At 39.5% G+C, this 25,614-nt stretch overlaps 1 protein-coding gene and 1 long non-coding RNA gene across 2 annotated transcripts in view; both read left to right on the top strand.

Annotated features, from left to right (window-relative positions):
- LOC125779184 (PRA1 family protein 3) overlaps positions 1-25,614 on the top strand; it is a 51,998-nt gene that overhangs the window by 22,814 nt on the left and 3,570 nt on the right. The window lies entirely within an intron of this gene.
- Positions 1,253-24,589, top strand: LOC125779224 (uncharacterized). The gene is made up of 2 exons (XR_007423193.1): positions 1,253-5,879; positions 6,164-24,589. It is a non-coding gene; the product is annotated as an uncharacterized LOC125779224 (long non-coding RNA).

Raw genomic sequence — 25,614 nt, 5'->3', positions numbered from 1 at the left:
TCAGAAGATAGATCAGTACATGCATCAGCTGTTATCTGCGATTTATCTATATCTTTGATTACAGCAAAATTTATTAAATCTAGTATTTTGTTACGATCACTAAGCCAATATGACGGCTTACCAGGAGATATTATTTCAAGGTTATTGTGCCTATTTATAACAGTTTGATACTGCTGTCGTCCTTTCGGATTAATAAGACGCCCCAGTACGCGTGTTTTGCATTGTAATCTCCACCTGCTAGACATCTTTGACCTAGTATTCCAAAAAAGTCTTAAAATTGGATTTCTGTAATTTTAAACCGCGGTGGGCAGTATATGGCCGTCAAGTTTAAGTCCCCTCCATTTGGAGGATTTTGCGGCAGTTGCATTTGCACAGTGTTGCCTTTCACCACATTTGCATAGCTTCCTGGCATATTATTGTTGATAGAAGTAATAGGATTTGAACTTTTCTCTGACGTTGCTATAATTTCATTATTTGTAACATGTGGTTACGACGTGCTTGAATACCCTGTGACAACTTCGATTTCAAATCTTTATATACAGGACAACCACTGTAGTTAGAAGTGTGATTTCCTCCACAATTGCTGCATTTTTCTTTTAATTCTTCTTTCTTAAAGGTTTATTTTGAAGTGGGATGTAAATCACCACATACCACAGAAACACTGCGTAGAGTGCAATATGATTTAGTATGTCCATATTCTTGGCATTTAGTAACGGGTGATTTTTTTGAGGTTAGGATTTTCATGCATTAGTATTTGACAGATCACGTGGGATTTCAGACATGGTGTCAAAGAGAAAGATGCTCAGTATGCTTTGACATTTCATCATGAATAGACTTACTAACGAGCAACGCTTGCAAATCATTGAATTTTATTACCAAAATCAGTGTTCGGTTCGAAATGTGTTTATCGACAAATTTTGTTCAGCGATGAGGCTCATTTCTGGTTGAATGGCTACGTAAATAAGCAAAATTGCCGCATTTGGGGTGAAGAGCAACCAGAAGCCGTTCAAGAACTGCCCATGCATCCCGAAAAATGCACTGTTTGGTGTGGTTTGTACGCTGGTGGAATCATTGGACCGTATTTTTTCAAAGATGCTGTTGGACGCAACGTTACGGTGAATGGCGATCGCTATCGTTCGATGCTAACAAACTTTTTGTTGCCAAAAATGGAAGAACTGAACTTGGTTGACATGTGGTTTCAACAAGATGGCGCTACATGCCACACAGCTCGCGATTCTATGGCCATTTTGAGGGAAAACTTCGGACAACAATTCATCTCAAGAAATGGACCCGTAAGTTGGCCACCAAGATCATGCGATTTAACGCCTTTAGACTATTTTTTGTGGGGCTACGTCAAGTCTAAAGTCTACAGAAATAAGCCAGCAACTATTCCAACTTTGGAAGACAACATTTCCGAAGAAATTCGGGCTATTCCGGCCGAAATGCTCGAAAAAGTTGCCCAAAATTGGACTTTCCGAATGGACCACCTAAGACGCAGCCGCGGTCAACATTTAAATGAAATTATCTTCAAAAAGTAAATGTCATGAACCAATCTAACGTTTCAAATAAAGAACCGATGAGATTTTGCAAATTTTATGCGTTTTTTTTTTAAAAAAAGTTATCAAGCTCTTAAAAAATCACCCTTTATATTGTACCGGACCGTTTTTTTTATGTGGTTCTTCAACAGTTACTCTACGATGCAGCAAATATTTCAAATTATATATTGGATGTGTTTCATTGTTTTTAAGTTTATTTGGTTTCTATTAAATATATTTACTACTGTTGTAATAGCAAAACCGCATTCTTCCAATGTTTCTTGAACTTCACTAGGGTCTACGGCGGACTCTATACCCTTAATTACGATAACTAAGCCCTAAGAGCTCTTCAATTGATACGAATAATAGTTTTTGTTTTTATTTGACAAAAATTTAACGATTTCCATAGATAGATAGATATGTTATTTGAGGTAATGCACCACGACGACGGAATTTTTCACGGGGGAAATGAATTAGTTCCTTAAGCCTGGAGAGATTGTACTCTCCTAGAAGCAGCTTGGCGTGGCGCATACTTGCTGCCTGCCGCCTGTGACGTTCTCTCTCCACTCTCTCCTCCGTGCGGAGCAGCTCCTTAAGAGTGTGGGGTCCTACCGCTATGCATGGCTCTGGTCTCAACATCTTGGACGCTGCCGCATCGCGGGCCAGTTCGTCGGCCTTCTCATTTCCTTTTACTCCTTTGTGCCCTGGCACCTACATTAGGTGGACCCGGTTGCACAAGGACAGGCGGTTTAGCCTTTCTATGCATTCCTCGACTAAGAACGATTTGGTCCCATATGATAAGATCGCTTTTAGTGCCGCTTGACTATCATTGAGAATAGCTATGTGCTGGTTGCGATAGTTGCGGCTGAGGTTGACTTCAGCGCACTGACAAATGGCAAAAACTTCAGCCTGGAAGATACTTGGGAAGCAATACCTGTCCCAGACCCAAATTAGACCTTTTTATTTTATATTATTGTATATGTATACTAGCTGACCCGGCAAACTTCGTTCTGCCCAAAATAGATTTTTTTTTTCATTTCAAAAATTACACCGGTATTGGTTTTAATAGAATATGAACGATTTTTCCTAATTTCATTGTGTATACTTTAACAAATTTTTTACAAATCTTTCTTTTGTAAACATTGAACGGGCAGGTTTTCGATTTGATCCAAACATTCAATATATCGCATCTGTTCAAATCGGTCAGATGTCAGTAGTTTGTCAATATTGCCAGGGTTATGTTGCGCGGGGGGAAAGACGTCGCATTCCATGTATAATACCGAGGCATCTCCGAGTAAAGCAATGTTCTCGCGAACGGATCACTGGCGCAAGTTGCAAAGAAACTTGTTAAAGTGGTTGCTGGTGGTTTTTCCATTCGCTGTACTATGTTCTCTGCTTTGAAATAAACTCGCTGGCCATTCTCCAAATGAGCTGCCAGATGCACAACAGTAGGATGGCGTTCATGAATTGCAAATGAAAATATTCTCCAGATTGCTTCATTGCAGTTCACATATCTGCCCATTTGAAATTTGCTAATTTCATCTCGTTCAACGCCAATAACCGCCATATCGCTTCCTTTGGTGACATATTTGCAAACATACTTAATTGATTTTATTGAACTGCAATACTCAACATTTATATGTGTTTTGAATGCCTTAGACAAAATTGCCGAATATGGAACGCTCCATGTGTTATCAACCATGAAATTCTTTCCTTTCAATTGAGTGATGAATTTTCTGCCATTATCAGAGGGTGAGCGACGCCGATAGAGAGGGTATCCGTCGTTTCCAGTTTAAGTTTCCGAAATAAAAGCACGGGGACAGCGTTTTTTGCATTTACTGTCCGACATACAAACCGAAGATGGATCGTGTTCTCCGCATGGCCCATGAACCATATTGGCCATCACCACTTCGTGCAACTCTGGATCTATTTCAACATCAGGAATTTCGGCGGATTTGGTCAGGTGTAATTTTCTCCACCATCCAAAGAAGAATGTGTGCGTGGGGCAAACCTCTCTTCTGCCACTCCAATGAGTACATCCAGCATCGAACAGTGCCATATACACGTTGTTTCGTAATAAAGTCCATCAAACATCTGAGTTTTTGTTTAAACACGCGTGCTGTAACATCGTGGCGATCGCTTTGTGATTGACCGGGATGCAATAGATTCGTAATGTCTGGCCATTTTGGATTGCAAGTTAATGTAACAAACAAATCCGGCCGTCCATAATTGCGCACGTAAGTCATCGCATCCTGGGAGTACTCATGCATGTGTCTAGGACTGCCAATGTATGTCGATGGCAAAATATAGAGTCGACCAATATCTGTAATATCCGCATCACCATTCATTGCATCTCTTAAGTGAATATACTCTTCAGATCGCAACTTCGACTGATTGTATTGCATGTAATTAAGTCGTTCTGTCTCAACTTTAACATACATGTCAACTGCATACTGTTGAAATAACCGTCCATATCTCAGTAAATGGTTGTCATAGTTTTGGCGAATCATCATTCGATATGCGTAAAACTTCATTGAACTGACTTTTTTATTTGTCTCGACACCTAAAAGCTTAAATTACCCATATGAAGTAGCTAACAAACATTTTGTTTTACTAACCATTCACCGGATTTATCATCTTATATCCTAAGTGATATCCGTCTTCTCTACGGCAGAACATGAGTAGATATTGCATTGCGTCGTAAGACCGATGTGTCTCACTTATCCGTTTTAGTGCGTTTTAATTTCTACGTTTTATAACAATATCACGCGACTGCAAATTTTCTCCAACAACAACAACTGATATTTCGCTAACTGTAGGTGCATTATATTGTCTTTCATGTGACCCTGTTGGTCTTTTGTCCGCTTGTATGATTATACTATGATCATCTGTTGGCATACGTTCCAACGAAATCGTAAACAGTTTAATGAGGCCATTGTGTTCGTGTAACATTTGCTGCAATTGTTCGATTATTTCTCTTTTCGTTGTATTGAAGATAGCACAACGCCGATTTACTTCATCATGTGAATCTCCCAGAAAGTAAATTTGGAGATATTTGTATTCTTGATCTGGATGCGGCAACAGCGATCCAGCGAGATGAAACATTTGCCCATGAACGTGTATAATTGGAGGAAAGCTCTGTAGTTTCTGTCGAATATTGTTTGGCAAAAATACCTTAAACGTTGGATTGTAGTTTTGTTCATTTACAATTTGCTTTAAGAAATGGCTCGAGTGAGGAGATTCACCGTAAAGCAGCTGGAACAATGGCTGTGGTGGTGGAAGCAATTCTGGCAACGGTTCATTTTTAAATTTGACTGCATTGCAATATTGACAAACTACTGACATCTGACCGATTTGAACAGATGCGCTATATTGAATGTTTGGATCATATCGAAAACCTGCCCGTTCAAAGTTCACAAAAGAAAGATGTTGCCGCTGTTGTCGTCGAATAATCGCATGTTGTGATCTTACTTCATCACTTTGGCGAGCACGAACTTCCTTTCTTCTCGATCGTTGTTGCTGATTATGAACTTCCCTTCTTCTCAATCGTTCTTGCTGATTGTATGTTTGGTTGACATCTTCTAACTGGTGCGTGCTACTCTCCAGCAGTCTATTTCGTGGTGATACCCTCTCAATAACACTTTCCCTTTGACGTGCTCTGCTATTTCGTGTTCTCCTTGCGGCCTGGGAACTCCGAGAAGTGTTACCATACGTACTGATTCTTGACGTCGTAACAAATATCTAATTGGAAACGATCATTCATTTGCAAAAAGTTCATATAAGGTTTTACGGACCAATAACTTACCTTTGAAAATTCCAAAAATGAATGAATTAAACTAAGGAAGCAGATCAATTGAATGATAAATTCCAATGTACATAAATCGGTATTCGCCAACACGCTAAATCACTTTCACTAAATAACTCACTTTTTAAAACAAAATATATCAATATATCAGTAAAGCAAGGCACATTTTTATTGCCCTCTAAATTTTGCGTGTTCGATTGCAAAGCAAAATTGACGTTTAATTTAATTTGTGTTTGTTTCATAAAACTGCCATTTCCATAAACCAAAAATAGCACGTAACACAACCAAAATTACCATATAACCGCTGCAGCAAGAACAACCAAATTGTCGTGCTAGGTGGAAAATGAGATAAATATATGGTGGATTAACAACCAAAATAATTAAAGATTGTAAGGGAGGTACCACGTCCCCTTTTTCGATAACGCCAAGTTTTATGGGTGAGAATGGTGTTGTGTCCTATAGCTCTATACCAATTTTCATGTTCCTACCTTAAACACTTTTGAAGATATTCACCTTGAAAAGTTCAGTTTGTATGGGAGGTGCCACGCCCCCTCTTCCGATTACCCCTTCTTTTATGTGTAAGAAGGCTTTTGATACCATATAGGTCTATACCAATTTTCAGGTCCCTACCTTGAACCCTTTCACAGATATTTTGCTTAAAAAATTTAGTTTGTAAGGGAGGTACCACGCCCCCTTATTCGATAGCCCCCGGTTTTATAGGTGAGAGTGGTGTTGTTATCCTGTAGCTCTGTACCAATTTCCATGTTCCTACCTTAAACACTTTTGAAGATATTCGACTTGAAAAATTCAATTTGTATGGGAGGTGCCACGCCCCCTTAATATTTTATTCTGATTTTAAGACATGACCTGCGCGTGGTAATAACAAACAAATCCCCCAAAGGAAGTATTTCATTTGGTTCAGCCGTTTTCGAGTTTTAGCGTTACAACTATACACCATTTCATTTTTATATATATAGATAAGAGAAGAAAAGAACTACCCACAATATACTAAGTAAACGGAGCAGGTAGCAGCATAACCAAAAAATATATAACCACAACATAATTTGATATTTAGAGTGGTGTTGTGCTACTTTATACTGACCTTTACCGAAATTTTAAGTTTTTATGCCCAACATGCCTCCTAAAGGAAGCACACAGCCGACGCACATGTGTGGCAAATGCAATTCCATCGTTCATGCTAAATCACCAAGTGTATTATGTACTGGCTGCCGTATATGGACTCATTCTAAATGCACTGGGCTCACTAGACCTGAATTCACTGAACTAGCCAATAATATCAAGTTGCAAGGCTTCGAATGGAAATGTGACCCCTGTAAATTAGAGGTTAGTGTTGTCACCGAAGACGACCCTAAATCCGATAGCGATGATGATGACAATATAACTATGTGCAAGTTAAAAAGTCTGCTTGATGCCTAATATTCTAAACTTGTTGCCTCGTTCGACAGCAAATTCAATAGTTTTAAGTCTTCCATCGAAAAGAATATTGTTGACATTAGGAAGGATGTCTCGAACCTAACCAAGAAGCACAAGCATACGGTCGACAAATGTACTGGGCTTGAAAGCAGACTGAAAACTATTGAAGGTAAGCTCAAAGACTTCTCTAATGTTCTTGCTCCAGCAGAAGATGTCTTCGCTGAACGTAAGAGATGTGAATCGAACGTCGTCTTGTTAAATGTCACTGAATCAACGAAAGCAGACGGTAAAGACCGTCTTGAAGACGACAGAGCTAATATCCTCTCAGTTCTGCCTCCGGACTTGACTGGTAACGTGGACCAGTTTAAGATTCGTCGTTTGGGCCGCCCATCTCTCGGGCGCAATTGTCCACTTCTCGTTGAAACTCCATCTCCAACTGTAGCGCGAGCAATACTCAAATCTAAACCGCTGGAACCCGCTGCTGGTTCTAATAAAGTGATCTTTAAATCTGATCTCACTCCATCTCAGCTAAACCACCTCAAGAACCTCCGAGCGCAGTTAAATACCTTAACGAAGAATGGTGATACATCTAAGACTATAAAGTATGTCAATGGTGTTCCTAAATTAGTAGATAAAAATTTTCGCTCGATCATCGATAAGGGAAACACAATTTAGTCTGCAAGTCCATTACCAGAACGTAAGAGGCCTTTGAACCAAGCTCAGTGATTTTATCTCTGCGACGTCAACTAGTCACATCGATGCCTTCTGTATTTCTGAGACATGGCTTCATCCTAGTATTCACGACGGGGAGGTATTAGACGACACATTTAACATTTTCAGGCAAGACAGAATAATTCCACAAGTATCAGTGAACGCGGTGGTGGTGTCCTCATAGCATTAAAAAAGTATTTCCATGCTGAGCGCATCCACATCCCCGATGATAGCCTAGAACAAATATATGTGAAAATTAAGTGCTGTAACTCTAATATCATCGTTGGATGTGTTTATATTATGTATTTATATATGATAACCTCAATAATTTTTATCTAAACACAGATTAGTCTAATCTCTACTCATTGTTCTCCATAGACAGCAAAATCAAAGTTGTCTACGACATAATACATGTTGGTATCTCAACCTATGTTCCTGCTGGTATACCGAAAAACAGTCTCTTTCCTCGTTGGTTTCCAAGTGAACTGAAACATAAAACGCTACTCAAGAAAAAAGCTCACGCTACCTTTAAGAAACACAAAACTAGTCCGAACTCTAGTAAGTTTTGTGGGCTCAGGCGTGAATGCAAGCAACTCAGTGCTGAATGCTACAACAACTACATAAAAGTCAAAAAGTCAGTCAAAGTCGAACTACGGGTCCAAGAGAACACTGATGCTTTCTGGCATTTGGCAAGAACAAAAGAAGATGCAGCAGCGATTTCCCATCAACCATGTCCTGGAACAACTGTACAGCCACCTCAGGCTTGGAGATCAGCAATATGTTCGCATCCTTCTTCAAAAGTGTATACATTCAGGGTCACCCAATAATGAGCCTGCAACTATTAATATTTTAGATGAGTTTGCTGTCAGTATCAGTGAAGTCCACAAATGTCTAATGTCTTTGAATACCAAGAAAGGAGCTGGTCCTGATGGCCTACCAAACATCTTTTTCAAAAGATGTGCCACCAGCCTCAGTGAACACCTCACACATATCTTCAGTTTCTCGCTTCACAATGGTACTTTCCCTACTGATTGGAAGATCTCTTTTGTGTGTCCTATTCATAAGGACGGCCCAAAAGCAGATGTCTCCAACTATAGGCCAATTTGCATTCAATCTGCTCTTGCTAAACTCTTTGAAAAGATAGTTCTTCCTCAACTGACTGCTTTCTTCTCAAACATCATCACCAGTAAACAACATGGATTCGTCGGTGGGAGATCGACTACCTCCAACCTGTTCATCTACGTCAATTACCTGCTTGAATCTCTAAACAACGATAAAGTAATTCATTCCATCTACACATACTTTAGCAAAGCCTTCGATAGAGTGGATCACAACATCTTACTGAGTAAACTAAGCAAGCATGGCATCCAAGGTAACGCATTTAACTGGTTATAGTCGTATTTGATTGGTAGGCAATTCCAAGTGAAAGTTGATGGTAACCTCTCTATCAAGCATGACGTAACATCTGGGGTGCCGCAATGTTCGCATTTGGGTCCCACTCTTTTTAATATATTTGTTAATGACATTGGTGATTTCTTCAGATCTGACTATCTGCTTTATGCAGATGACCTAAAGTTATTCAGAGCTATATCTTGCGAACCAGATACGGTTACTCTCCAAAGTGACATTGATACACTCTCGACCTGGTGCCACAAGAATAAACTTGATCTGAATATCAAAAAGTGCTCTGTCATATCATTTTCTCGGTCGCACTCATGCACTCCACCTAATTACAACCTAAATAATGAGGCAATAAACGTAGTTGAACAAGTAACGGACCTAGGCATACTCATCGACAACAAATTGACGTTCAGCAAACACATCGACAAGATCGGTCCTGATGGAATCAACATGCTAATGTTAAAGCATCTAGGATCGACGGAAGTAAAATATCTCACCAAGGTCCTCAACCTGTCGCTCACCATTCTTCAAATACCCGATGTGTGGAAAGTCGGAAGAGTGGTCCCACTACTGAAACCTTGGAAATCCGCCAACAAAGGGGAATCTTATCGTCCGATAACTCTCCTCTCCCCAGTAGTGAAGACACTTGAGGCCTTGTTACTCCCGACCTTCACTCACCACCTGAGCCTAGCTAGCCACCAGCATGGATTCCGCAAAGTGCACAGCACCACCACAGCACTTAGGGTCATAAACGCCCAGATAGTTCGTGGCCTCAACCAGAAACCACCCTGCGAAAGAACGATCCTCGTAGCGTTGGACCTGTCAAAAGCTTTTGACACGGTCAATCTAACAACGCTACTGCAGGACATCGAAAAGACCACTCTCCCTCCAGGGCTAAAGAGGTGGACCATGAACTATTTGAGCGGTCGTCAGTCATCCGTACTATTTCGAGGTGAAACATCCAAACTAAGAAGAATTAAACAGGGGGTTCCGCAGGGTGGTGTCCTCTCCCCGCTACTGTTTAATTTCTATATCTCGAAACTTCCCCAACCACCAGAGGGAGTTTCCATGACCTCGTACGCAGATGACTGCACGATATTGACGTCGGGCAATGGAGTCGATGGCATGTGTTCGAAAGTAAACGGCTACCTCTCCGACCTTTCTCGTTTCCTCACTGCACGAAATCTCCAACTTTCACCCACCAAATCCACAGCGACCTTATTCACAAACTGGACGAAGTAGTATAGACTTGAACTTAATATTGCAGTCGATGGCGTCAAAATTCCGACTGTCAATAACGCTAAGATTTTAGTCGTAATCCTCGATAGTCTTGCTCCTTCTCTCCCCATACGACCGCGATTATCGCCAAGGTACAGAGCCGCAACAAAATCCTCAAATCGCTAGCCGGCAGCACATGGGGAAAAGACAAAGAAACGTTGCTGGCAACTTACAAGGTAATCGGCCGGCTGGTCCTCAACTATGCAGCACCAATATGGTCGCCTGGATGCAGTGGTACGCAGATGAGGAAACTTCAGACCTGTCAGAATACAGCACTCCGGACCACGACGGGATGCCTCTTGATGTCTTCCATTGAACACCTCCACAGTGAGACGCGCACGCTACCAGTAAAGGAGCATAATCTACTCCTCTCCAGGCAGTTCCTGCTGGGTTGTTTCCGTAGGAATAACCCTTACAGCCACCTGCTTGGAGCGGAACCACTTCCCAAGAGCATCAAGAGGTCATGCCTCGACTATGTCGACAACATCGAACAGTACGCTGACCAGACTTCGGACGCAACAAACTTTCGACAGGCACTGACCGTCATTCACAGTGGAGCCATCAACACCTTCACCGATTCCCTCCCGTGAATGGCGTTCTTGGAGCCAAACCACCACCTATTGCAGACGAAGAGCTCCAGTTGCCGCGAGAAACGCGAGTGACCCTAGCGCAACTTCGTTTTGGATACTGTAGCAGGTTAAACTCCTACTTATCCAGAATAGACCCCGACGTATCCAATATATGTCCTGCATGCAATGAGTCTCCGCATGACATTGGTCACTTCTTTGCATGCCGCCCCCACCCCCACCAATCTAACACCCCTTCCCCTTCGGTCCGACCCCGTCGAAACAGCACGTTTCCTGGGCCTACCGCTAGATAACGTCGACGACAGCGTGGATAACCCTTACAATCCTAACGGGGACTAATAACCGTTAAAACAACAACAGTCGCTCATTATTCCCGTTCCGCTATATGGTGCAGAGGAATGGACGATGACAACATCTGATCAGCTGGCCCTAGAGTTTTGGAAAGAAGGTTTCTGTGAAATATTTATGGTCCTTTGCGCATTGGCCACGGCGAATATCGCATTCGATGGAATGATGAGCTGTATGAGATATATGACGACATTGACATAAATAGTTCAGTGAATCAAGAGACAGCGGCTGCGCTGGTTAGGTCATGTCGCACATAGGTTTCTGCTAGTGCATACTGCGGCTAAAAATATAAGGAGTTGTCGCAGGACAATGACATTTGGTACATCATTGTTTTGGATTCCAATCAAGAAAAAAATGAAAAAAATTTTTTAAAAAATTTTATTTTACGCCCACCCTTCTCTTTTATCAAGTCTCTTTTAGCAACTCTTTTACATCTTCGTGACATTCTGACATTGTTTTTTTCAAGGGGGGCAATTTGGGGCAGCTGAATTTTTTTTTTATCGTTTAGCTGAGACTTCAGGCTTTAATTCGGTATATGTATGTCGACAGCGGTAGACAGCGCTAAAAGGATGCACCACTTTGAATTTGAAGAACATTGAAATTTTGACGTCCAAATTATGTTGTTCCACAAAATTTTTTATGCATAATTTTTTTCAATGGATTTTGATGCAAATTTTTTCTTTGGGTATTTCTGGACAAAAAACTAATGCAGATAGAATCCTAATACTTTGGGAAAATAATGTATAAATAGTTGGTAACAAACTGTGAAATTTTCATTCAAATCAGACAACATGAAATTTTTGAATTTCGGCCACAGATATCCCAATGTGTGTCGTTCGTATGAACGATAACGCTCCAGCTCACAAAGTATTCGACGCAATACCCGCCGAAGGAAGCAGAGGAAGAGGAAGAAATCCATTCCCTTGGAAAAAAGATAAAATCGGGTCGATACTTCCCCAACTCCCATATACTTAGTATAAAGATTTTAATTTTTCTAACAAATCGAATGCCGAATTTGTCGGTTAGTGTATATATAGGGTAGTCTTTTCGTATTTCTTATCAAACTTCTACTTATCTTTTTGACTCCACTTTTCGTCTACTGCTACCATTCGCTTCAGAATTGGTTCGATTTCATTTCGTTTCGGGAAAGAATTCGGTGCATTAAATTTTTTACAGACAATTCACGTGGTACCCAAACATCGAGCTTCTTCTTGTAGCCAGCATTTTTTAAATGGTTCAAAACCGTTTGATGATGAATGTTAAGTTCCTCATGTGACGGTTCTGGTCAATTCCATAATTTCATCGTATTTTTCAACGATAGGTCGACTCGAGTGAGGAGATTCACCGTAAAGCAGATGGAACAATGGCTGTGGTGGTGGAAGCAATTCTGGCAACGGTTCATTTTTAAATTTGACTGCATTGCAATATTGACAAACTACTGACATCTGACCGATTTGAACAGATGCGCTATATTGAATGTTTGGATCATATCGAAAACCTGCCCGTTCAAAGTTCACAAAAGAAAGATGTTGCCGCTGTTGTCGTCGAATAATCGCATGTTGTGATCTTACTTCATCACTTTGGCGAGCACGAACTTCCTTTCTTCTCGATCGTTGTTGCTGATTGTGAACTTCCTTTCTTGTCAATCGTTCTTGCTGATTGTATGTTTGGTTGACATCTTCTAACTGGTGCGTGCTACTCTCCAGCAGTCTATTTCGTGGTGATATCTTCTCAATAACACTTTCCCTTTGACGTGCTCTGCTATTTCGTGTTCTCCTTGCGGCCTGGGAACTCCGAGAAGTGTTACCATACGTACTGATTCTAACAAATATCTAATTGGAAATGATCATTCATTTGCAAAAAGTTCATATAAGGTTTTACGGACCAATAACTTACCTTTGAAAATTCCAAAAATGAATGAATTAAACTAAGGAAGCAGATCAATTGAATGATAAATTCCAATGTACATAAATCGGTATTCGCCAACACGCTAAATCACTTTCACTAAATAACTCACTTTTTAAAACAAAATATATCAATATATCAGTAAAGCAAGGCACATTTTTATTGCCCTCTAAATTTTGCGTGTTCGATTGCAAAGCAAAATTGACGTTTAATTTAATTTGTGTTTGTTTCATAAAACTGTCATTTCCATAAACCAAAAATAGCACGTAACACAACCAAAATTACCATATAACCGCTGCAGCAAGAACAACCAAAATGTCGTGCTAGGTGGAAAATGAGATAAATATATGGTGGATTAACAACCAAAATAATTAAAGATTGTAAGGGAGGTACCACGTCCCTTTTTCGATAACGCCAAGTTTTATGGGTGAGAACGGTGTTGTTTCCTATAGCTCTATACCAATTTTCATGTTCCTACCTTAAACACTTTTGAAGATATTCACCTTGAAAAGTTCAGTTTGTATGGGAGGTGCCACGCCCCCTTAATATTTTATTCTGATTTTAAGACATGACCTGCGCGTGGTAATAACAAACAAATCCCCCAAAGGAAGTATTTCATTTGGTTCAGCCGTTTTCGAGTTTTAGCGTTACAACTATACACCATTTCATTTTTATATATATAGATAAGAGAAGAAAAGAACTACCCACAATATACTAAGTAAATGGAGCAGGTAGCAGCATAACCAAAAAATATATAACCACAACATAATTTGATATTTAGAGTGGTGTTGTGCTACTTTATACTGACCTTTACCGAAATTTTAAGTTTTTATGCCCAACATGCCTCCTAAAGGAAGCACACAGCCGACGCACATGTGTGGCAAATGCAATTCCATCGTTCATGCTAAATCACCAAGTGTATTATGTACTGGCTGCCGTATATGGACTCATTCTAAATGCACTGGGCTCACTAGACCTGAATTCACTGAATTAGCCAATAATATCAAGTTGCAAGGCTTCGAATGGAAATGTGACCCCTGTAAATTAGAGGTTAGTGTTGTCACCGAAGACGACCCTAAATCCGATAGCGATGATGATGACAATATAACTATGTGCAAGTTAAAAAGTCTGCTTGATGCCTAATATTCTAAACTTGTTGCCTCGTTCGACAGCAAAAGAATATTGTTGACATTAGGAAGGATGTCTCGAACCTAACCAAGAAGCACAAGCATACGGTCGACAAATGTACTGGGCTTGAAAGCAGACTGAAAACTATTGAAGGTAAGCTCAAAGACTTCTCTAATGTTCTTGCTCCAGCAGAAGATGTCTTCGCTGAACGTAAGAGATGTGAATCGAACGTCGTCTTGTTAAATGTCACTGAATCAGCGAAAGCAGACGGTAAAGACCGTCTTGAAGAGGACAGAGCTAATATCCTCTCAGTTTTGCCTCCGGACTTGACTGGTAACGTGGACCAGTTTAAGATTCGTCGTTTGGGCCTCCCATCTCTCGGGCGCAATTGTCCACTTCTCGTTGAAACTCCATCTCCAACTGTAGCGCGCGCAATACTCAAATCTAAACCGCTGGAACCCGCTGCTGGTTCTAATAAAGTGATCTTTAAATTTGATCTCACTCCATCTCAGCTAAACCACCTCAAGAACCTCCGAGCGCAGTTAAATACCTTAACGAAGAATGGTGATACATCTAAGACTATAAAGTATGTCAATGGTGTTCCTAAATTAGTAGATAAAAATTTTCGCTCGATCATCGATAAGGGAAACACAATTTAGTCTGCAAGTCCATTACCAGAACGTAAGAGGCCTTTGAACTAAGCTCAGTGATTTTATCTCTGCGACGTCAACTAGTCACATCGATGCCTTCTGTATTTCTGAGACATGGCTTCATCCTAGTATTCACGACGGGGAGGTATTAGACGACACATTTAACATTTTCAGGCAAGACAGAATAATTCCACAAGTATCAGTGAACGCGGTGGTGGTGTCCTCATAGCATTAAAAAAGTATTTCCATGCTGAGCGCATCCACATCCCCGATGATAGCCTAGAACAAATATATGTGAAAATTAAGTGCTGTAACTCTAATATCATCGTTGGATGTGTTTATATTATCTATATATATATAAAAGAAAGTTGATGTTAGTTACACCATTTATAACTCAAGAACGGCTGAACCGATTTGGCTCAAAATTGGTGGAGAGGTAGCTTAGAATCAGGGTAAGGACATAGGATACCTTTTATCTCTTTATGTCAAAATTTAATACAACTCATAAATACAAAAATTATATTTTAAATCATAAGCATTTGTTCAAAATTTATGTTTGTAGGAATCATTTAAATATATGCGTACAATTTTAAACAGTCTTCTCAAAAATAATACAATTGCTAAATATTTGGAATAGAAGAAAAGAACTGCAACCAAATACGCAGTATAATAGATTATAACTGGTTCAGTAATCAGTCGTTGAGTATGTATTATAGCACGTGCTTCCCAAAAGGCTGATGTCATAACCTTTCCCGCCGTCTTTTTCGTTTTTGCTCGCCTGAGAACCGGTTCATCATGTGCAGTCCACTACAATGACTGTCGATTGGACTCCAGTGGGAAATGATGGAGCTATGTTTCTATCACTGACGAAAAATTTCGGCTTTATTCTTTAGAGAGCACTTAAACACTTCTCAGAATCAGTTATTCGTCGTTTTTGTTGGATTATGAACTTGCGAGGCACCTACTTTGCTCATTTCGCCTGTTTCCAGGTTAGCAAATATCTTTTCAACGGTGGATTTCCCTGAGCCCAAATTCAACAGTATTTTCCCCAAAAAGCCAAATGCTTTATTAACACACGAAATGATTTATAATCCATTTTTTTGTAAACTAACACAAGTTGCTTCACAAAATATTATATCTCATTAACTAATAGTTATAATCCAACTAATAGAAATCATATAGATGGTAGTAGTATTATCTATGTATCAGCCACAGTGAAGCGTGGACGGGTCCTCTAGTGTATTTATATATGATAACCTCAATAATTTTTATCTAAACACAGATTAGTCTAATCTCTACTCATCGTTCTCCATAGACAGCAAAATCAAAGTTGTCTACGACATAATACATGTTGGTATCTCAACCTATGTTCCTGCTGGTATACCGAAAAACAGTCTCTTTCCTCGTTGGTTTCCAAGTGAACTGAAACATAAAACGCTACTCAAGAAAAAAGCTCACGCTACCTTTAAGAAACACAAAACTAGTCCGAACTCTAGTAAGTTTAGTGGGCTCAGGCGTGAATGCAAGCAACTCAGTGCTGAATGCTACAACAACTACATAAAAGTCAAAAAGTCAGTCAAAGTCGAACTACGGGTCCAAGAGAACACTGATGCTTTCTGGCATTTGGCAAGAACAAAAGAAGATGCAGCAGCGATTTCCCATCAACCATGTCCTGGAACAACTGTACAGCCACCTCAGGCTTGGAGATCAGCAATATGTTCGCATCCTTCTTCAAAAGTGTATACATTCAGGGTCACCCAATAATGAGCCTGCAACTATTAATATTTTAGATGAGTTTGCTGTCAGTATCAGTGAAGTCCACAAATGTCTAATGTCTTTGAATACCAAGAAAGGAGCTGGTCCTGATGGCCTACCAAACATCTTTTTCAAAAGATGTGCCACCAGCCTCAGTGAACACCTCACACATATCTTCAGTTTCTCGCTTCACAATGGTACTTTCCCTACTGATTGGAAGATCTCTTTTGTGTGTCCTATTCATAAGGACGGCCCAAAAGCAGATGTCTCCAACTATAGGCCAATTTGCATTCAATCTGCTCTTGCTAAACTCTTTGAAAAGATAGTTCTTCCTCAACTGACTGCTTTCTTCTCAAACATCATCACCAGTAAACAACATGGATTCGTCGGTGGGAGATCGACTACCTCCAACCTGTTCATCTACGTCAATTACCTGCTTGAATCTCTAAACAACGATAAAGTAATTCATTCCATCTACACAGACTTTCGCAAAGCCTTCGATAGAGTGGATCACAACATCTTACTGAGTAAACTAAGCAAGCATGACATCCAAGGTAACGCATTTAACTGGTTATAGTCGTATTTGATTGGTAGGCAATTCCAAGTGAAAGTTGATGGTAACCTCTCTATCAAGCATGACGTAACATCTGGGGTGCCGCAATGTTCGCATTTGGGTCCCACTCTTTTTAATATATTTGTTAATGACATTGGTGATTTCTTCAGATCTGACTATCTGCTTTATGCAGATGACCTAAAGTTATTCAGAGCCATATCTTGCGAACCAGATACGGTTACTCTCCAAAGTGACATTGATACACTCTCGACCTGGTGCCACAAGAATAAACTTGATCTGAATATCAAAAAGTGCTCTGTCATATCATTTTCTCGGTCGCACTCATGCACTCCACCTAATTACAACCTAAATAATGAGGCAATAAACGTAGTTGAACAAGTAACGGACCTAGGCATACTCATCGACAACAAATTGACGTTCAGCAAACACATCGACAAGATCGGTCCTGATGGAATCAACATGCTAATGTTAAAGCATCTAGGATCGACGGGAGTAAAATATCTCACCAAGGTCCTCAACCTGTCGCTCACCATTCTTCAAATACCCGATGTGTGGAAAGTCGGAAGAGTGGTCCCACTACTGAAACCTTGGAAATCCGCCAACAAAGGGGAATCTTATCGTCCGATAACTCTCCTCTCCCCAGTAGTGAAGACACTTGAGGCCTTGTTACTCCCGATCTTCACTCACCACCTGAGCCTAGCTAGCCACCAGCATGGATTCCGCAAAGTGCACAGCACCACCACAGCACTTAGGGTCATAAACGCCCAGATAGTTCGTGGCCTCAACCAGAAACCACCCTGCGAAAGAACGATCCTCGTAGCGTTGGACCTGTCAAAAGCTTTTGACACGGTCAATCTAACAACGCTACTGCAGGACATCGAAAAGACCACTCTCCCTCCAGGGCTAAAGAGGTGGACCATGAACTATTTGAGCGGTCGTCAGTCATCCGTACTATTTCGAGGTGAAACATCCAAACTAAGAAGAATTAAACAGGGGGTTCCGCAGGGTGGTGTCCTCTTCCCGCTACTGTTTAATTTCTATATCTCGAAACTTTCCCAACCACCAGAGGGAGTTTCCATAACCTCGTACGCAGATGACTGCACGATATTGACGTCGGGCAATGGAGTCGATGGCATGTGTTCGAAAGTAAACGGCTACCTCTCCGACCTTTCTCGTTTCCTCACTGCACGAAATCTCCAACTTTCACCCACCAAATCCACAGCGACCTTATTCACAAACTGGACGAAGTAGTATAGACTTGAACTTAATATTGCAGTCGATGGCGTCAAAATTCCGACTGTCAATAACGCTAAGATTTTAGTCGTAATCCTCGATAGTCTTGCTCCTTCTCTCCCCATACGACCGCGATTATCGCCAAGGTACAGAGCCGCAACAAAATCCTCAAATCGCTAGCCGGCAGCACATGGGGAAAAGACAAAGAAACGTTGCTGGCAACTTACAAGGTAATCGGCCGGCTGGTCCTCAACTATGCAGCACCAATATGGTCGCCTGGATGCAGTGGTACGCAGATGAGGAAACTTCAGACCTGTCAGAATACAGCACTCCGGACCACGACGGGATGCCTCTTGATGTCTCCCATTGAACACCTCCACAGTGAGACGCGCACGCTACCAGTAAAGGAGCATAATCTACTCCTCTCCAGGCAGTTCCTGCTGGGTTGTTTCCGTAGGAATCACCCTTACAGCCACCTGCTTGGAGCGGAACCACCTCCCAGGAGCATCAAGAGGTCATGCCTCGACTATGTCGACAACATCGAACAGTACGCTGACCAGACTTCGGACGCAACAAACTTTCGACAGGCACTGACCGTCATTCACAGTGGAGCCATCAACACCTTCACCGATTCCCTCCCGTGAATGGCGTTCTTGGAGTCAAACCACCACCTATTGCAGACGAAGAGCTCCAGTTGCCGCGAGAAACGCGAGTGACCCTAGCGCAACTTCGTTTTGGATACTGTAGCAGGTTAAACTCCTACTTATCCAGAATAGACCCCGACGTATCCAATATATATCCTGCATGCAATGAGTCTCCGCATGACATTGGTCACTTCTTTGCATGCCGCATGATCGCGTAAATGGGCACCTTTAGCTTTGACAGCTAAATGCACTCTTTTTTCGACATTTTCCATGACTTTGGCCAATGTTTCGGATGATATGGCGGCTGTTTCACGTCGAATGTTGGCTTTCAGTTGAGCTAAGGTCTTTGGCTTATTAGCGTATACCTTGGATTTCAAATAACCCCACAAATAAAAGTCTGGTGGCGTCAAATCTGGTGATCTCGGTGGCCAGTCAACATCACCATTTTTCGATATCAATCGCCCGGGGAAAAATGGTCGCAATAAATTGATTGTTGGTCGAGCTGTATGGCATGTAGCCCCGTCCTGTTGAAACCAGAAGTTATCCATGTCATTTTCGCGAATAATGGGTATCACAAAATCCGTTATCATGGCTCGATAACGCTCACCATTGACTGTTGTCGTGGCTCCATCATCGTCTTCGAAAAAATACGGTCCGATGATCATATTCGCGCAAACACCGCACCAAACTGTTACTTTTTGGTCGTAAAGAGGCTGTTCTTCAATTAATTGAGAATTTTCGGTGGCATAAAATCGGCAATTTTGCTTGTTTACGCCTCCATTCAACGAGAAATGTTTTTTGCGAAACGCACGTTGAGTTAACACAATTGAAAAGTTATTTTGAATATAAAGCTGAACAATTTCAGCGGGTTCTTTTGGAGTGTACTGTTCCATGGTATAAATTGTCTTCGAATGACGCTTCTAACGCGGTATGACATTAGCCGATTTGTCAGCGCTGTTAAAAGTTACAGCGTTGCCAGATGGGTCAACTTTAAATGGCCTACCCTGTAGTTCAGTGAATCAAGAGACAGCGGCTGCGCTGGTTAGGTCATGTCGCACATAGGTTTCTGCTAGTGCATACTGCGGCTAAAAATATAAGGAGTTGTCGCAGGACAATGACATTTGGTACATCATTGTTTTGGATTCCAATCAAGAAAAAAATGAAAAAAATTTTTTAAAAAATTTTATTTTACGCCCACCTCCTATATAAGGTGAAACTTAATTTTTGACCTACAGCACTGATTTTTGATACATAGCATTTTTATGACATTATATATCTTGGTGTTAAATTTAAATAATATCCGCCCTCTTTTACGCCCACCTCCCATACAACTAAATTCTCTTTTATCAAGTCTCTTTTAGCAACTCTTTTACATCTTCGTGACATTCTGACATTGTTTTTTTCAAGGGGGGCAATTTGGGGCAGCTGAATTTTTTTTTATCGTTTAGCTGAGACTTCAGGCTTTAATTCGGTATATGTATGTCGACAGCGGTAGACAGCGCTAAAAAGATGCACCACTTTGAATTTGAAGAACATTGAAATTTTGACGTCCAAATTATGTTGTTCCACAAAATTTTTTATGCATAATTTTTTTCAATGGATTTTGATGCAAATTTTTTCTTTGGGTATTTCTGGACAAAAAACTAATGCAGATAGAATCCTAATACTTTGGGAAAATAATGTATAAATAGTTGGTAACAAACTGTGAAATTTTCATTCAAATCAGACAACATGAAATTTTTGAATTTCGGCCACAGATATCCCAATGTGTGTCGTTCGTATGAACGATAACGCTCCAGCTCACAAAGTATTCGACGCAATACCCGCCGAAGGAAGCAGAGGAAGAGGAAGAAATCCATTCCCTTGGAAAAAAAGATAAAATCGGGTCGATACTTCCCCAACTCCCATATACTTAGTATAAAGATTTTAATTTTTCTAACAAATCGAATGCCGAATTTGTCGGTTAGTGTATATATAGGGTAGTCTTTTCGTATTTCTTATCAAACTTCTACTTATCTTTTTGACTCCACTTTTCGTCTACTGCTACCATTCGCTTCAGAATTGGTTCGATTTCATTGCGTTTCGGGAAAGAATTCGGTGCATTAAATTTTTTACAGACAATTCACGTGGTACCCAAACATCGAGCTTCTTCTTGTAGCCAGCATTTTTTAAATGGTTCAAAACCGTTTGATGATGAATGTTAAGTTCCTCATGTGACGGTTCTGGTCAATTCCATAATTTCATCGTATTTTTCAACGATAGGTCGACCAGAGCAAGGTGCATCTTTCACATCGACATTCCCAGAATGGGAATGGTGGCTTGCGTAGAATTCTTCCATTTTGTATACAAAAATTTCGAAATATGGCGAATTTCTTCTTTTTTTTACTCATTTTTGAACAGCTGTAACTTTTTCAACTTACCGGAGTTTAATTAATTATTCAAATAACATGAATTTTAAACACATTTTTATGATTTGAAGTATTATTTTGCTGATTTTGAATTGTATTGATTTTAACTTAAAGATATAAAAAGTATCCTATGTTCGTACCCTGGTTCTAAGCTACCTTCCCTAAGAAAATTAAAAACAAAAAAAAAAAGACAATTAACGGTGTTCAACGTAACTCGGCAGGAAATTATTCAAATTATAATCTTTCTTCCCAAAGTCCTTTGACAGTTTTATATTTCGAATTTGGCGGCCACTTGAAGTGTAAACTGTTATTTTCCACTAAAAATTCCTTCGTTTTGTAGGGGGAAAACACCCTTAACACATAGAGTACCATGACTCCTAATACTTCGTGGGGTGCCAAGTCGCACGAATGTGTACAACGGAGGATGTTTCGCATTCCACCTTATCGTGCGCATTCGTGTGTCATTACTTGAAAGTTTTTATGTTAGGCTGATGTTTGCAGAAAAATTTGGTCCAATTTTCATAGCGCTAGAATAATTTTTGTTTGTTTTATTATAAAATCTCTGAGGTACATTTTGTGTTTGATTATTCTCAGTGTAAATATTAGTTTTTAAGGTGCGTATATTTTGGAAAACAATCGATACATAATTGGGGTGTATTGGGACATTGTGGGCAATAATCAATAAAAAATCATCACTCGTTTCCAAAGTCTTCAATATTTCACTTTCTGTAACCTTTCGCTTCGTCATTTTTAACTAATTCTTACAAATCAATCTAAAGAATTAAAATAAAAAAGTAAAGCCAAAATAAAATCAAAATAAAACTAATAAATACAAAGTAAACAGCGCGGCGTACGAAAACAATTATAAAACCCAAAGTAAACAATAAAACAGATCGGGAATGGCTCGGATATAAATATATATTACTTTTACATCGCTTTATAACAAAAACCCACCTTGGGATCCGGAGAAGAGTTTTGTCAAATCCGCTTGGCACTTAATGTGTTAATGTAAACAAAAAAATTTCAAAACGTTGGGGCGGTATTTTATGTGTTAAAAATGTGTACAAAGTTTGAAATGAATCGGTCAAGTTGTTTTGAAATGACAGTGAATACGCTCTAGTAGTTTTGAGAAAAAGTTGTCTAAAATTTATGAACTAAAAAAGTGACGAAACACAATATTGTCCTATATTGTCAAAAGTGTGCTCAATAATGTACAAAAGGTACTTTGAAATCCTTAAAAAATAAATAATGTGACTTATATTATGAAGTGCTTAGTATTTTTATACTCTCGCAACAAAGTTGCTAAGGAGAGTATCATAGTTTTGTTCACATAACGGTTGTTTGTACGGGTTGGATTTAGTTTAGTATCTCATTTTCACTGCTTATTCCTCTTAAATGCGTGCACGGATTTTTTTAAATTTATATAGCACGGATAGCCAATGAATTAAACTTTGGTTTAAATGTAAATTTATTGTTAAATGTTAATTTGTTTTTTAGATATAAGTAAGCAAAAAACGCACATTTTCACATTTGCTCAAACAATGGCTCTCTTCTTTTGACGTTTTTGTTGCACTGCTTGCAAAAAATTTAACCAATTTAACACACACACATTCTTTGAAATATATTTAATTGAATTAATGATAAATTATGGATTTTAAGTTGCAATTTTATATACAATTTAATAAGTAAAACAGCTTTCAATTACGTGTTATATTGTTCCTTGAAATGTAAGCAAAATTACTGAATATGAACTGTCAAACGACGAAGAAAATAAGCACAAAAGGAAGATAGTAATAATCCAACGAATCAAAATGGTAGGTCTTATATACTGCGGCGCTTGTTTCAATGTAATATATGTATTATATTCAAAATATAATGAAAATTTGGAATAAAAAATCGCGCGATTTTTTATTTCAAATTTTCGCCTGCGGCGCTTGTTTCAATGTATGTAGTATATTATGCTGAAAATATATTCAAAATTTGAATAAAAAAGATCGCGCGATGAAAACCCAAATTTATTATTTAGGGGTCTTGTATAAATGGTTGGTTGGGTTATCTTGGTACTTCAACTACTTGCATGCATTATTACCGATGCATATACAATTTTTAATTTTCAGTGTTTTTATTATTTAAATAAAGTGGATTTCCACTTTAATTCATTGAAATAATAAAAATAATAAACATAAAGTCACTCTATGCGTAAAAATACATAAATTTTATAATAATTAGTGAAAATTATATGGAAAAACTACGATTTTACACCATTTTCAAGAGGCTGCCCTAGAGCCCCCCGTGGTCCTAAGGGGGGAAGGGTGCTATTATTCAGAAGCTCCATTCATTACCTTTCAAATGAGAGGGGTAGCAAGCCCCCAGCCCCCTCCCCCTTTGCGCAAAGCCTCTTCCAAATGGGATACTAAACTAAACATTCCCCGTTTGTACGTCCTAAAACTAAAAGAGTCAGATATAGGGTTATGTATACCAAAGTGATCAGGGTGACGAGTAGAGTTGAAATCCTGATGTCTGTCTGCCCGTCCGTCCGTGCAAGCTGTAACTTGAGTAGAAATTGAAACTTAGTACACGTATTTCTTAGCTCCATAAGAAGGTTAAGTTCGAAGATGGGCAAAATCGGCCCACTGCCACGCCCACAAAATGGCGAAAACCTATAAAGTGTCATAACTAAGCCATAAATAAAGATATTAAAATGAAATTTGGCGCAAAGGATCGCATTAGGGAGGGGCATATTGGACGTAATTTTTTTGGAAAAGTGGGCGTGGCCCCGCCCCCTACTAAGTTTTTTGTACATATCTCGGAAACTACTATTGCTATGTCAACCAAACTTTATAGAGTAGTTTCCTTCAGGCATTTCCATATACAGTTCAAAAATGGAAGAAATCGGATAATAACCACGCCCACCTCCCATACAAAGGTTATGTTGAAAATCACTAAAAGTACGTTAACCGATTAACAAAAAACGTCAGAAACACTAAATTTTACGGAAGAAATGGCAGAAGGAAGCTGCACCCAGGCTTTTTTTTTTTAAATTTAACCTTCAAGCGGGCGCGCGGTCATTTGTAACGGGAGCGGGCGCGCGTAACCGAAAAGACGTTTGGGATGAATAAAAGAAATAAAGCACTAATTATTCAGTAATTATTTATTTATTTGTACTTAGATATATTATCATTGTTCTTAAAGTCTATTTTGTCAAAAAAAGTAATTAAAATTATTTAAAAAAAAACAATTATTAAACTAATTAACATAACTCAAATATTCTTTGGATCAAAACAAAAATTAGGAATACAAAACCCTTTCACATATCTTAGACTAGTATATATACCTATAATAATAGAAAATACAAAATAAGAATAAAAATGAATTAAATTTGGTTTAGTTTTCATCAGAATCAGTTTCTTCGTCCATATAACATTGATTGCAAATAAATGTTGTATGACTTCTGCAAATATTTTTCATACATTGCGTTTTTGATTGCCTCCTTTTTTGGCTGGACATATTTTACAGGTTCTTCTGGATGTGCCAGAACTAACTGCTCCTGTATCAGCAGCACCAACTTCCATATTCAAATGTTCCCTTATGTTTCTTTTTAGTTTTCTTGGAAGGCCTACTATCGTTGATCTCCTTTGGACGTACTCTTTTGTCAATTCAGTGCCTAATGTCCGTAAATACATTCGCCTTTTCCTTAGATTCATCTTATTTGCCCTCAATATCACCATACTATTTATTCCTGCAATATCCAGAAGACGAAGGAATAGTGTCAATGGTCATCTATTATTCTTCCTTGAAACCGAATACATTTTGACTTTTTTGTCAACTTCATCGACACCGCCCTTTGTTTTATTGTAAAAAGTAACTATGCTGGGTTTGCGCTTTTCATTTGTACTTTCATCAATTTCTGCAGCATAATGAAGTGATGATATAGGAACTACAGATCTTTCTTTTTTTAGGCACATAAAAAAGTCCAAACTTTATTCAATAATAATGAATGATGGCCGAAGAACTACTATGAGCCTGAACGAGTATATGTCGCATTGAGCGTCGCGCGTAACCTTTTCGACGACAGGCGCGTGTAGTCTTTTCGACGACTGAATCGGGACTAATACAATTGCGATCTGTGGAGTGGGGAGAGCGCCCGAGCGACGTTTTATACTTTGTTTTACTCCCAATGACATAGCGACAGGCTACTAGAAGTGACAAATAAATGTA

Source organism: Bactrocera dorsalis, chromosome 6 (genome assembly GCF_023373825.1).
Source record: "Bactrocera dorsalis isolate Fly_Bdor chromosome 6, ASM2337382v1, whole genome shotgun sequence".
Lineage (NCBI taxonomy): Eukaryota > Metazoa > Arthropoda > Insecta > Diptera > Tephritidae > Bactrocera > Bactrocera dorsalis.
This window is presented reverse-complemented; position numbering and strand designations above follow the sequence as displayed.